Source organism: Phyllostomus hastatus, unplaced genomic scaffold (genome assembly GCF_019186645.2).
Source record: "Phyllostomus hastatus isolate PE091 unplaced genomic scaffold, TTU_PhHast_1.1 phas_contig_86, whole genome shotgun sequence".
NCBI lineage: Eukaryota > Metazoa > Chordata > Mammalia > Chiroptera > Phyllostomidae > Phyllostomus > Phyllostomus hastatus.
Genome location: NW_025333977.1, coordinates 44465490 through 44478279, shown reverse-complemented (window position 1 = coordinate 44478279; position 12790 = coordinate 44465490). Strand labels below are relative to the sequence as shown.

At 36.6% G+C, this 12790-nt stretch overlaps 1 pseudogene; it reads right to left on the bottom strand.

Moving 5' to 3' along the window:
• Nucleotides 1–11534: 11534 nt before the first annotated feature.
• LOC123827151 lies at nucleotides 11535–12535 on the bottom strand (annotated as a pseudogene).
• Nucleotides 12536–12790: the final 255 nt, after the last annotated feature.

Genomic DNA, 12790 nt, shown 5'->3' with positions numbered 1-12790 from the left:
CAATCCCTTCTGGCCTAAAATGTTCCTTTTGAGAGATCAGCTGACAGTTTATGGGAGCTCCTTTGTAGGTAACTATCTCCCTTTCTCTTGTGGCATTTAAGTTTTATCCTTGTCTTTAGCTTTGCCATTTTAATTATGATATGTCTTGGTGTAGACCTCTTTGGGTTCATCTTGTTCATGATTCCCTGCTGTTCCTGCACTTGTGTGTCTTTTTTCTTCACCAGGTTTGGGAAGTTTTCAGTCGTTATTTCTTCAAATAGGTTCTCGATCCCTTGCTCACTCTCTTCTCCTTCTGGTACTCAATGATGTGGATGTTGATGCTTCATGTTGTTGTAAAGGTCCCTTAAGCTGTCATAACTTTTTTAAATTCTTTTTTCTGTTTGCTGCTCTGATTGGGTGTTTTTGCTGCTTTGTCTTCCAAATCACTGATTCAATCTTATACTTCATCTTATCTACTGTTTATTCTTTCTAGTGTATTATATACTTCAGATATTGCATTCTTCATCTTATACTGGTCCTATTTATAGTTCCCATGTCATTTTCATCCTCTTGAGCATGCTTATAATCATTACTTTGAACTCTATATCTCATAAATTATTTTTTTCATTTACTCTTATTCTGGAAAATTTGTTTTTTAAAAGATTTTATTTATTTATTTTTAGAGAGTGGGGAAGGGAAGGAGAGAGGAAGAGAAACATCAGTGTGTAGTTGCCTTTCCCGTACTCCTTACTAGGGAATTGGCCTGCAACCCAGGCATGTGCCCTGACTGGGAATCGAACCAGCAACCCTTTGGTTTGCAGGCTGCCACTCAATCCACTGAGCCACACCAGCCAGCTGTGGAAAATTCTTTTGTTCTTTCATTTGAGCCCTGTTTTTCTGTCTCCCCATTTTGGCTGCCTCCATGGTTTTTATGTATTAGGTAGATCTGAAAAGACTCCTATGTCAGATGCTGCCTGTGATCAACCCTAAGCAACCTGTTTGGAGCTATCATCAATCCACTATTGTGGGTTCCTCTGCTTGGCCTAGGTGTATGTGGAAAGGGCTAAACTGTGCACCAAAGCCAGCTTTTACCAGCAACAGGCCCAGATGAGGGTCAGCTAAAGTTTCAAAGCACCCAGAGATCCACCTCCATCTGTAGCCTTTCTTTCAGGCTTAATCATAGAAAGAGCCTCTGGCTGTACTCTTCAGCAGGGATTAAGCTCCATAGGATGGGGCTATTGCTTCTCCCATGACTGATGCTGCAATGAGAGGAGTACTGGGCCCTGGCCAAGCAAGATGGATTCTGCAGTACTGGGCAATGTGTGAGCTCTCTCCCTAGAGCCAACAAACCCAGATCCTCCTCATGTGGCTCTAGTCTGCTCTGGCTTCCTTTTGCTGGAGCCCAGGACAAGTGGCTGCAAAGAAAATTTTGTGTGTTACTCTTTTAAGGAGGTGGCTTTGTCTCTGGCCATCTCTTTCTGGTGGAAAGGAACCATACTTCTTTTCACAGCTGGATGTTATGTGTTCTCCTTTCCCAGTCCTGACACTCTAGGCTGGGGAGCCTAGATTAGGATTTAGACTTCATACTTCTCAGGGGGACTTGACAGATGAGATATCCCTCCAGAATTTCAGTGGCCATCCATAAGAGCCTACCCATCCCTTTTGTGCCTCTGCCATTCCTATCAGTCTTGATGTGGCTTCTTTTATAAGTCCTTGGTTATAAGGTTTCTTTACAGCTAGTCTTCAGTTGATTATTCAGGATAATTTTTCTATAATTTAGTTGTACTTCCAGTTTGGTTCTGGGAAGAAGTTAGTGTAGCTTCCACCTAATCAGTTTCCATTTTGGATCTTATACCACTTTTTTAGTTCACTAAATCTAACCCAATGCATTTATCTTCAGTTTAATTCAATTTTATCTTAAATTTAAATAAAAGTTCATCTTAAATTATAAGGAATTATTGTTCTGTACTTGACTTTATAGTATGGGTAAATGCTTCATGATTAAAAATGAAAAGATTGAACTATTTAACTTCAGTGACATCTTCTAAAATGGTATATCTTTGATTTTTTAAATATTCATGGTTTATCTCATGAGATCAAGAAACTTGATCTTGAGCATTATTTTTATATCTTAAAAGTTAAAATTTGTCAATCTTGTATTAACATTAGCAATCTACAATGTAGTATGTATCTTAGAGGCCCCTTCTCAAAAAACCTGACACTACTTTAATCATAAACCATTTCCAATATTTTTATCCCTACAATTCTTTTTTTAAAGTTTTTTAGTTTTTTTTTTAATTTATTTTTACAGAGGGAAGGGAGGGAGAAAGAGAGAGAGAGAAACATCAATGTGCAGTTCCTGGGGGCTGTGGCTTGCAACCCAGGTATGTGCCCTGACTGGGAATCGAACCTCTGATGCCTGGTTTGCAGCCCGCACTCAGTCCACTGAGCTACATTAGCCAGGACTTATCCCTACAATTCTTTATTATCATAAGCCCATTTTAACTTTTTCCTTCTTAATTTATGTTAGTACAATTTAAGAAAAATAGTTTGCACCTATATTATGTGGATATTGTAGTCTTTCTAAGGGTCCCATAGTGATGTCTATTCATGAAATAGGAAGAAACAAAATTTATTCAAATAAATTATTTCTCTTTCCAAAATGTCATAAATTGAAACAAGTATTAAAAAATACAAAAGCAAAATTCCTATTAGAAGACATTTAAGGAAATTATTATTTTAATTATTTAATAATTATAATTATTTCTAGACATCATCCATTGTTATTATTTGACAAATTACATCTTCTAGAATATGTTTTAAATCAATTTTCTTATTCAACTAAACTTGTATTTATTTATCAACTTTTCATTCTCTTGATTTACTACTTTCTTCTTCTTTTTCTCATTTAATAGAGCATTCAGGTGCATGGAAAGATGATTAACAAAAGTAGTCCAAAAGTTCACAGAGTATGGAATTATTACAAACTTAGATATTAACAAAATGGAAAATTAGTAAATTCTAAAAAAATGGCTTTGCAGATTTTTATGCAAAGGTGAATGTTTTAATTTGTTAAATTCTCTAAGTTTTCAAACATTTTCACTAAAATCCAATGCAGACATTTTGTCTAATTATACAGCATAGTTATTTTCTTGATGCTGTTTTACATGTAAGGCAAGAACTTCTTTTCAAGTTCTTCAAGAACTTTGTTTCAGTTTTAGTTAATGTTTATACTACAAATAAATTGTCATATATGTATATATCTTAAAACTACAGATGTACATTTTTTATAGTTTTAAGTTGTTATAAAATATATGAAGGACTCAAAAAGTATATGTAGTATATGTTTATGGTTTTACAATAATAATAAAGTATTTTTATATTTATTACTCATCTTAAAAACAATAGAACATAATGTATCTTTGAGGCATCTGTTTGTTCCTCTCAATTCTGTCTGCACTCATACCTACTGCAGTTCCTGAAATTTGTATTTATTATTTTCTTGTTTTTTAAAAAAATAACTATGGATTATTTTATCCATAATACTAAATTTTTGCTCAATATTTCTTTATTATGCTTTTGCTCAATATTTTTCAATTGTTATTAATGGATGAGGTGCTAAGCTAAGTTGCATTGCTGTAGAGTATTTCATTATGAGCTCTACCACATTTTATTCTTTCATTTCTCTGTCAATGGTCGATTGGGTTACTTCAAATCTTTCATAATGCTAATGCTGTGAACACCCTTGGGCAATATGATATTTACATCTTTGGATTTACTAAATAATGCAAAATTGATTTCCATGATGGTGATATAAATAAAACCATCCACTGTCCATTTGTATGTCAATTGTTTCACATTCCCAGCAAGAACTTTTTCATAACATTTTAATTCTTAGAATCTAATGAGCATAGAATTTTTATTTCATGATTTTAATTTTTGCCCCCCCCTTATTAATGCTGTGAATATCAACTAAAAATCACTATTGGGTTATTAATATTATTGTTATGGAATTCAGAAATTTAAAGTTTTTAGATATTCATTTTTTGTCTCTTATACATATTGTGAACATCTTTCTTTTATGGCTTTTTTAAAACTTATATATGATATCCTTTTGTTCAACAACTTCTTAACTTTAATGTAATAAAATTTATGATTTGCAAATTTGTCACTCATATAAGAAAATGTTACACTATATTTTATTTCTCCATGTTTTTGTTTTGTCTGTCTCTCTTGTGCATATGTTTTGGAAGCACTTCACTTTTTGGTTCACCCAACTGCAGCTGTCATCTCAGGAAGTGCAATACTTTATGAGGCAATCACTTACCAAAGTTCACATCACACAGAGCCAAAGCCTTGCCAGCTGTCTGAACTTTTTGTGGTGGATTAAAGACAGAGCCTCAGCCACAAGGAATTAGTGCAGATACCAACTTCAGCTCCCATTCATCTCTTCAAAGTTATACTTTCTCATTGGCTTTAAATGATAAAAAAAATCATACTCAGCATTTTTAATTGTATTCACCCTGGAAATTATTTCAGGTCTATATTTCTAGAAATAAGAGTTCTTCTATTTATCTTTCTTAAATTCAGAAATAATTCATTTGATACTATATTCACAGAGGGAAAAGACTGCAATACCTTTTGTATTCAAAATTGTTTTCTCATAGTTAATATTATTGAGTAACTCAGTCAAAATGCTGTCATTGCCCCATCCTGATGATCCCTCAAGTGATGGTGGGTTTGGTCTATATTATGTGATACTACAGCCCCTGTTGATCATAGCTACTAATTTTGGCCTCAAAAATAGTTAGCACAATCTTCCATTATAATGTGGCTCAGGGTAAAATCTCCACAATAGAGACTCATGAACTTTATTGAGTCTGATTAGAGAGTCTACCTTGGATTTGAACTGGGCAACATGGAATAGTCAGTTGTCAAGAATGGTTTAGAATTCAATAAAATGCCAGGAATGGTAAATAATTCAAGAAACAAGACCAAGAGTATAATTGTCCACAAGTGAACTGAGGAAGCCAAAGCTAAAATATAGGAAAAGGGTTAAGCAGAGAAGACAGTGATTTGGTTAATTGCCTCAGAAAACACAGAAGTAGATTCACAGAGCAGAGAGTGGCAAATCACTAGATAGAATAAATCTTTTTTAACTTTTGCTCTTGGAGTTTTGCTAAAGATAATATGTTCCCTGGAGTACCCTTGTAAGCCGAAAGGACATTGATGTCCAGTGCTTGGAAGCATGGCTGCACTAGTGTATACAGAAGTGCTGTCTGTGGCAAAAGACCAGTTCCAATATATCATAGGGTGATGCTCTAATAAATTATGATGAAATTAAAATACCTGAAAATTAGATTGAAAATAAACAAAGAAAATGCAAGTCTGTATCGTAAAACTTAGTTTCTGCAGATAAAACACTACCCTTTCAGATTCTTATAAATGTTACCTCCTCACTCTCACTTTCTGAACTTAGCTCCTTTATGGGAACATTGGAGAGAACAGCACCATCTGTGGTCCATACTTTGAACACAACTGGTTTATTTGAAATCCATCTACTCTTTCCGTGTGCTTTTACCTGTGCACAAGTAGGGGACAGAAGAGCAAGACATTTCCATATCTTGCTCCAAACTTTGTTACTTGGATTCAAGGGCAAGAGAGAGTATAATCAAGACATAGATACTTTCCTTTTGTGTTGGGTTGGTATTCCATAGAGTTTAAAAGCTCTGAGTGGCATACCTTGTGTCCTAGAAGGCCTCAGCAACCCACCTGTCTTCTGTCTTTCTGATCTCTTCCATCTTCTTACTGCACTGGTGCAAGTAATTTAGCTCAGAGTCAAATCTACCAAAGCAGCTGTGATTATTTCATGGGGAAGAAGGAGGAACTTATGTTGTGGGGCAAACTTCCACATGGAAATTTTTAGACCTCTTGATTTGGGCGGCTGGTGTGAAAAGGTAAGGTTGGGATCAACTACTGCAATCAAGGCAGCATAGTTTGGGTTCAGGATGGCATACTCTGTGAGCATCTGATATTAGTTGAAACTAAAGATTTATTTCTAGTGAAAGGAGATCTCCCTCAGTAACCTTTGATTGTAGAAATTCGCATTTAAATGTGGAGAGGAAAATGACCTTTAAAATTAAAGGTCACTTGACCAGAAACTTTCTCAGAAGTAAAACATAAATAACTTCTTCATATTCTGTTTTCATACTTAACATAGAAGTCTCTTATGCTTCTTCAGCACCAGTCAGGTCTTGCCGTTTCTGAAACATAGGGTGTGAGAAGAAATATGTTTTTTTTAATGGATTAGTAAAACTAAACCAAGCCTCAATAATTTAAATTTTAAAAAGAAAAGAATTGAATAAATTACAAAAAATAAGTCTTATTTTTATTTCCTCTGTCTAGTTTTGATCCTCTTTAGTCTACTTATTCTCATATCTATTTTATGGTTCATAAGAGGAAATAACAAAAATCCTTTTCTGGGGAAAATGTTATTGCTGCATTGTTTTGTTTTAGATATTATAGATATAATTATGAGCCATTGTGCTATGTTCTTATGTATTATTATTATTATGTATTATTGTCCAGTTGGAAGTGTGCAAAGGGTTGAGTGCTTTTACAGATTAACTTGTCCCTCCATCCCCAATTCATATATTTTATTTACAGTCTTAACTACCTTAGAATATGACTGCATTTGGGTTAAGGTCTTTAAAAAAGTAGTTAAGGCAAAATGAGGCCATATGAGTGAACACTAATCTAGTGTGACTGGTGTCCAAATAAGAGAAGATGAAGACACAGACACACATAAAGGGAAGAGACCATGTGAAGCACAGGGCACAGATGAATATCTACAAACCAAGGAGAGAAACCATGAAGAAACCAAAATTCCACACACCTTGATCTTGGACTTTGAACTGTCAGAAAACAACATCCTCTTATTTAAGATACCCAGTTTGTGAAATTTTTTGTCAGCCCCAGAAAACTAACACAGGTACATAGAGATAGATCAAGATATATTTAACTTTGGAAATGCTAAAGGGATTTATATATAATTCAATAAAGTATATTTTGAGTTTCACTGGTAAATTAAAAAAAACATACTTCTATCCAATCATCAGAATATTGCTCATTTTGGCTTAACCTAACCAAATGTGAAATTTTGAACAAGAAAATTTTTGTGTATTAATTTATTTTTTCATTGAATTCTATAGAGGGATTTGAATTTATTTAGAGAAGTTTAATGTGTCTCTGGGAACTTGATTATTAAAGATGGTTTTAATTTAATTGTGGGGCATTTATCTTTTTATTGATGCAACTGTTGTAAAATTGATATGAATTATGTTGGACAGCATGGGAGTTACTTACCTGATTGTTTATAGCTGAGTATCCAGTGGGCTGAATGTGTAAAAGAGATGAATGTAAGAGGATGGACTACTGTATTTTAAAGATCAGCATCCATGCGTGATGCCAACTTTTACCATTCCTGGTTTCTGTGTTTTAAATAGCAGGGGCCCCTGCTTCTGTGAGATGGCTTGTGTATTAGCACTCACTGTTCAGTAATAAATTGACCCAAAACTTAATATCTTAAAACAACACATATTTATCATCCTAGAGTTTTTGTAGATGAGAAAGCTGATCTTTGCTTAGCTCAGAGTCTCACATCAGTTTTTTTATTAAGGTGTCAGCTCTAGCTGCAGTCTATTGAAGATGTGCTTGAGGATTTGCTTCAAAGCTCTTTCAGTGGGTATTGGCAGGATTCAGTTCCTTATGGGCTGTTGAGCTGAGAGCCTGAGTACATCACTAGATACTGGACAGAGTCCACTCTCGATTCCATGCCATGTAGGCCTCTCTGTGGTGCAGTTAATAGCATGGTGGCTGGCTTTAGCAAAGTGAGCAAGAGAGACAGTGGGAGAGTTCCAGCAAGGAAAAAGTCAGCCTTTGTAACTGAATATTGAAAATGACATACCACCATTTGTGCTATATTCTATGTGCACTCAACACACCCCCAAATCAGGAGTTATTGGGGTACACACTAACTGGCTGCTAACTTTTGGCTTTGTTACCTCTGTTTCTATAACTCTACATGGCCACTAGGTGGATCAAAGTTGACCTCCATCTTGTTTTACAGACTGAAACATTCCAACTTTAGGAGGACTTGCTTAGGTCTGTAGGTCTAAGTCATGGTTTTACATATCAGTGATACCTGGATTGTGGAAGTTATTTTTTGCCTAATTATTACTGGAAATTAATTTTCCATTTGGCTATTTTTTTTCATATATATAATGTTTCCACATTAGGTTTTCAAGAGAAGTGTGGTCTGCAGAATATATATCAGAGGAGTTCAGTAACTTCAGAGATTCAAAGTCTCCTATATTCAGTTACAAATAGGTAACAGGTAACTTAATTGAGAGCAGTTTTAGAAGATGGTCAGAAAGAGACAGAACATTGACTTGTGTTGCACACTGATGAGAAAGGATAAAGAATAGAAGAAATATAACAAGTATTAATATATATTCACTTACTTAAAATGTTCCTTCAGGGTTGGATTATAAATATCTTATAATTAGGAATAGGAATAGCAGCACTAGGAATATTGTGGTAAACAATTAACTCAGGGTTTCTAAACCCCATTGTAGCGTGGAGAAATGTTTTAATAATAAATTGTGAAGTTGATTTTTAATAGAAGTTGTGATAAGTACTATCAAGGAAAAAGGGATCAATCCACAAGAATGCATAAAAGGGTAAGCCCTGGTTAATGGTTATCAGAGAAGGAAAAAGACAAGTGAGCTGACCTCCTAGTAAAGTTCAGGAGTTGACCGTGTGTAGGGGGAGGAGAGGAGAATCCAGACAAAGAGACAGGCATTTGTCAAGAGTTTGAGCTAGGAAGCATCATAGTCTTTTTGAAAAACTAAAAGGTAGAAAGTGAATAGGATGATGTTTAAGGCAAGGATAATAAGGTATGTAGGGGCTGCATAAGCCATGTTAAGATCTTAGAATTTTTAAGATAATGAGAATCAGAGAAAGAACATGGCCACATGGTTGGAATTGCTTTAAAAATCTTTCAGTATAATAAATAAATTGAAGTAACATTGAATTCAAGTAGGCTTGACAACAGATGATTCAGTGATCTAGTAAAACAAGTTTTCGGACTGAAGTTGGATTTTGAAGATGAAGAGCAAGAAGTGGAGATTCAAGAAGAATTTCTAGGTAAGTTGAAATTTTTAATACAGCAAATGCTTGTCCATTTTTTAGGGGCTTGGGGCAAGACCAGGTAGGAAGGAGAATCTGGATTATAGAGTTTAAGAGAAATCTATGAAACTCTTAAGCAAATGCATTCAACCTTTTTAACAGGTAAGGCTTCTTAGCAAGACACGTATCTTTTGAAGCAGTTATCATTTGGCTTCCCTTCTCTCTCTGAATGCTCTTACTTTTCTACTTTTGAGAGTGTTTCTTAGTAGAATGGACACCTAATACTCAACTGCATTTATTCAACATTTACCAATGAAAATTCTATAGAAGAGACAAAATAAATTGAAAAGGAAGAAGCAGAGTGATTAGACAGAATCTCAAACTGTTCACAACACTCTTACCCTCAACAAGATACAAGATACAAAAAACATTGTATGTAGGACAATGATGCTTTAGTCCCCTTCAAAGTAGGCACCTTGGGACCTCACATAGTTCTCCCAATTGCCATCTGCTGTCCCATTGTAGTTTGCTAAATCTCATTGCTGGTCTGAAATCGCTTCTCTGTCAAAGGTGATTTTAGTTTTGGGAAAAGTCAGAAGTTACAGGGCACCAAATCTTCCCTATAAGGAGGCTGAATCCTGGGAGATTTGATGTTTCACCAAAAGACTCTGTGTCAGACATGATGCATGATGCATGAAGCTGCTAATCACCAGTTGCCCATAGTTGTGGCCTTCTGAATCATCTGGGTAGTTTCCACAGAGAAATGTTCAAGCTTAATGCAAAATCTGATGAATATTCATTGCTTTACTCACTGAGTCATTTTGAATGTAATGGCCATACAGTGCACATGTTCAGTCAATGGCATCTACCACCCCCAATGACCAGTACGGTGAAGTTGTCACTAGTCATGCTTATGCATTCCAGTCCACTCTCTTTGGCTGCCAGGATACATTGATGTCATGCAAACCATTCATGTTATATTAACAAGGGCTGAACATTTTATGGAAAAAACTTGCATATAATGATCCATAATCTTATTATCGAAACCTGATGAATTTTAGAGTTTAACATCTTTAAATTTAAAGGTATCTCCATCTCAGTTGACCTTTTAAAATTAAACTCTTCTCATTTTGGTTTTCAGAGTTGTCCTTCACTTCTCTTCTTGCAAAATGTTTCTGCGTATGGTTGAAGGTTTGTGTCATAAAGTGTCAATGAGGGCTAAAACCTTGGCTTTCTCTGCACATGTATGTGCTGTTCAGTGTGTCCATGGTAGTTAGAACACAAGGGAACAGTAGGATTTGAAAGCCAAGCTTCTTGTGCTGGACCAGGGATGAGCAGTGCAACTTGTCAAGCTCTCTGCAGTACCATGCTCAAACTTGGAGTGTTGGCCAGGGGCCCTGACTGTGAAGTCCTTGGACACTGAACTCTCTTTACGATGGTTCCAGAGACTTCGCTTTCTGGCCTCAGCAAAAACACTCTTACTCATCCTCTGCTTTTTCATGTCTCCCCTTCAGACTGATATGAAAGATTCCCAGCTAACAAGAAAGTTTCATGTTTACAAACCAGTGAGACTTCAGCTGTCCTAAATCACCTCATTCCTTTCTGAAAAGAAAGTCTTTTTTACAACTTAATGTCTGAAAGTTCCTTTGTACAGCTCCACCCACCTATACTCAGCAGCATGAAGCAACATGGTGGTTTGGGTTTTCTGGGCACCAACCTACCTGGAAACAAGACTCCTACTTAATATCTGCAGCACCCCTTCTGGCAAACTTATTTCACCCAATCCTATATTCACTGTTATTAATAAGTCTTTTACATTGGTAATGGCATTATGTTAGAACTGTTTCTAGTCCAATCAAAGATGTTATTTTGTCTTCTTGTTTTAATTCTTGTTGATGTGTTTGTTTGAAAGAGGAAATTGCATTGCAGCAAAGAAGATGTTACCTCTGTGATTTCTAAACATAAATAGAACAATACAATTTTCAGTATTAACTTATATGTGTTTGCAAGCAAAGTCCAAATCATCATTAACTAATCCCTCATTCTCTCCCCTTTATTTATTCATTCATTTATTTTCTTCTAACAAATCTTGAAACTCCTCAAATTCTCATTATTAATGAAAACAAATAAGATAAAGAAAATAAGATAAGACACTTAATGGGGGGGGGACTGGGTACAGTGAACTTGATTGATGGTGCATAAGAAGTTAGGGCTCCCTACGCCCCTCCCCTTCTTTAGGGGATCTGGGATGGAAACTGTGGAGGTCAGGAGATTCTCAGTGTTTGGGGGGATTGATCTGGGGCAAGGAGTCCCCAGCAGCTCAGGGCATCTCTTCCTGTAGCTGGGACTGGTGGTTCACAGGGCTCTTACTCCTTGGAGGCCATTTTAACCATAAGGTCCAACACCCTGTTGCTGTAGTCAAATTCATTGTCACATCAAGAAATGAGCTTGGCAAAGGGTATTGAAGGCAATCCCAGCCTCAGCATCAAAGCTGAAGAAGGAATAGGTGTTACTGTTAAAGTAGCAGGAGATAACCTGGCCCTCGGTATAGCCCAGGATGCCCTTGAGGGGTCCTTCTGATGCCTGCTTCACTACCTTCTTGATGTCATTGTATTTGGCAGCTTTCTCCAGGTGGCAGGTCAGATCGACAACTGACACATTGAGGGTGGGGACAGAGAAGGCCATGTCAGTGAACTTCCTGTTCAGCTCAAGGATGACCTTGCCCACAGCCCTGGCAGTGCCAATAGAACCAGGGATGATGTTCTGGGCAGTCCCTTGGCCATTTCACCATGGTTTCTTAGAGGGGCCATCCACGTTCTTCTGGGTGACAGTGATGGCATGGACTGTGGCCATGAGTCTGTCCACCATGCCAAAGTTGTCATAGATGACCTTACCCAGGGAGGAAAAGAACTTGGTGGTGCAGGAGGCACTGCTGACAATCTTCAGAGCATTGTCATACTTGTTGTGGTTCATATCATCACAAATATGGGGACATCCGCAGAAGGGGCAGAGATGATGACCCTCTGGGTTATAACCTTTCAGTGATCCCCAGCCTTCTCTGCAGTAGTGAAGATACCAGTAGACTCTACAATATATTCAGTGCCAGCATCACCCCATTTGATGTTGGTGGGATCTTGTTCCTGGAAGATGGAGCTGGACTTTCCATTGACAACAAGATTCCAATTCTCAGTCCTGACAATGCCTTTGAACTTGCCATGAGTAAAATCATGCTTGACATGTAGACCATGTAGTTGAGGTCAGTTAAAGGATCATTGATGTAGACAATATCCATTTTGCCAGAGTTAAAATCAGCCCTGGTGACCAGGCACCTGATACGGTCAGATCCATGCACTCCGACCTTTGCCATCATGTCCAGGGTTGTGGCCGGCACTTAGCAGGAAGACACAGTTGTCTGTCAAACAGGAGGAACAGAGAACTAAGATACTTTATTAAATAGAAATAAAAACTATAGGTTTGTCTCTCCCACCCAATTCAATGTGATCATAAATGTGGTAATTATGAAGAGAATAATAATTCATAATAATTGTTAATAGGTTTCAAATAATGTACACCTTAAGAACAAATTATGTTCTTATAATACAGTTCTGTTTCTCTTACCATT